Source organism: Rutidosis leptorrhynchoides, chromosome 2 (genome assembly GCF_046630445.1).
Source record: "Rutidosis leptorrhynchoides isolate AG116_Rl617_1_P2 chromosome 2, CSIRO_AGI_Rlap_v1, whole genome shotgun sequence".
Lineage (NCBI taxonomy): Eukaryota > Viridiplantae > Streptophyta > Magnoliopsida > Asterales > Asteraceae > Rutidosis > Rutidosis leptorrhynchoides.
In genome coordinates, this window is record NC_092334.1 from 575,559,775 (window position 1) to 575,562,319 (window position 2,545).

At 31.2% G+C, this 2,545-nt stretch overlaps 1 pseudogene; it reads right to left on the minus strand.

The window, feature by feature from the left end:
• Positions 1-808: 808 nt before the first annotated feature.
• Positions 809-2,073, minus strand: LOC139889841 (uncharacterized protein At4g14342-like; annotated as a pseudogene).
• Between the last annotated feature and the right edge of the window lie 472 nt (positions 2,074-2,545).

Genomic DNA, 2,545 nt, shown 5'->3' on the forward strand with positions numbered 1-2,545 from the left:
TAATTGGCGCGAGTTGCCAACTTTCATACATTTTAACTGACTTTCGCTTTTTTCCTCTTTTTTGGACATTCGCTCGCACAGCGACCACTATATCTCTATCATTTCCGATATTTCTCATTATTCTAAATAATCAAGCAATTTACCGCCAATTTCAAACGTATTCGCCTGCAAATCATCACAACAAAAACACGATTGAAATTAAACCAAAGAATTAATCGTTTGATAGCACGAAACAAAAAATTTTCAGTTTAATTTGTAAAACGAGTCCCACGGATGGCGCCAATTGATCGATCCTAAATCAAGTTATTACTTAATTAAGGATCGAGTGCAATAATAAGATGGAGGATGGGATGTTTGATGATTATTATGAGCCCCGATGATCGTCTTTCACTTTAGCAATCAAGTGATCAACCACCCCGACCCGGTCTTGATTGTCAATTAGCGTAATTCACCTTAGCGCGATGTAAAAATCCCTTAGGCAAGATCACAAGTGGAAATCACAAAGGCCCGGGAAAATGGCAGAAAATCAACAACCTATAAATGAGAGGCCATGCTCTCTATTTATAGTATTCGAAATATCCGCGGTTTGCGGATTGCCTAACTATTCGCGGAAACATAGCGGATTAACCCGCAGTCTTTTGTTAATGTGAAAACATAACTGCTGTGCTTATTTTCAGCGGATATTGCATAACTTTGGATTATAATTCGCGTAATTCTGCTTTTAGCCCATAGCAAATAAAATATACATATATACAATGCTATGTATATGATCAATGTGTTCATACAACATACTGACAACCAGACGCCCTCATTCCTCTTCTCTTTCAGGTGGAAGTCCACACGGCAACAACATTTTCTGCAAAATGAGCAACGTATAATTATTTAAAAATTAACCAATAAAGTATACTACCAAAACACGAGTCGATGAGAAGTTGATATGAAACATACCTGCATAAAATTGTAGCGTTCTCTCCCAATTGATTCGTTTTCAGCTATTGCAAAGTAGCCATGCATTGGATAATGGCCAACATATGATGCATAGCTGTCTCTCTGGATATTAACTGCCCATTCACTACACTATCATAAAGATTAAAGAAGTATCATTAAGTATAAGTATACGTAAACTAATCTAGTATTTTGTGGAATACAACTTGTGTTATATCTACACATACACAAAACAAGCACTTACAATATGTTCATGTCCGCATGACCTGTTCCTACATACTTAGCTTGCAGATGTGAGATGCTCAAGTTGAGAGTTGATATTAAACCTGTCACTAGCCTGCCAATCACTCGAATAAAAACAACATTAGTTGAACATTTCAAACACAACTAATGAAGAGCAACAAATAACAGGGGCGAAGCCAGGATTGCGAAGCACTGGGTGCAGAAAATACATACCAAAAGTATACAATACGAGAAATATTGATAATTAATTAACAATATATACTAGTATAATATAGCGAAAAAACATAAAAGAAATAAGTTGTCTTTTAAGCCTAGTGATCCTTACAATTTCTTTTTTGTCGACTTAAGTGAATTTATAACGCTTAGAGTATAAACCGATAAAAAAAATGTACATAATAACTATGAGTGAACTTTTTTATAAATGAATTGAGAAACTAAAGGACCTATATATATATATATATATATATATATATATATATATATATATATATATATATATATATATATATATATATATATATATATATATATATATATATATAGAGAGAGAGAGAGGATATAGTGAGAACTTTTTTAAAGTGGGAACTCTAGGAACTCCAAAAACACTCCAAATACACTGAAATTCGAGCAAAAAATGTGCACGGGCGAGCAAAAAAAAGAAATTCGAGCAAAAATCAAAAACACGGACGAACAAAAATTCATAGTCGAGCAAAAAAAAAAAATTTCAAAATGTATAACACATTTTTGTTCGAATATCAGTATTTTTGTTCGAATATCAGTGTGTTCTACATTTTTTTTTCGAATATCAAAATGTAGAACACAAAAATTGTTCGCCCACCCTTTTTTTTGTTCGAATATCACTTTTTTTGTTCGTCCTTGTTCCATTTTTTGCTCGAATTGCTTTTTTTCATCCGTGTCCCATTTTTGCTCGAATTTCCCTTTTTTGCTCGAATTTCTCTTTTTTGCTCAAATTTCAGTGTATTTTTAAGTTCTCGGGGTTCTCACGCAAAAAAAGTTCTCATTTGATCCCTCTATTATATATATATATATATATATATATATATATATATATATATATATATATATATATATATATATATATATATATATATATATATATATATATATATATATATATATATATATATATATAGTAATAAACAAGAGGGAAGTACTTTTTTGAGGGGAAAAGAGAAGCAAATTTTTATTTTTTCGTTTTTAAAAAAAACTTTGTTCACAAACATTATAGATTAGATGAAAATATGAACATTTAAAAAGACATTTTGTGATGAATGTCATTATTTTGGCGGGAAAACGCTCTAAGAAAAAAAATAAAAACATTCAATGCATTGAATGT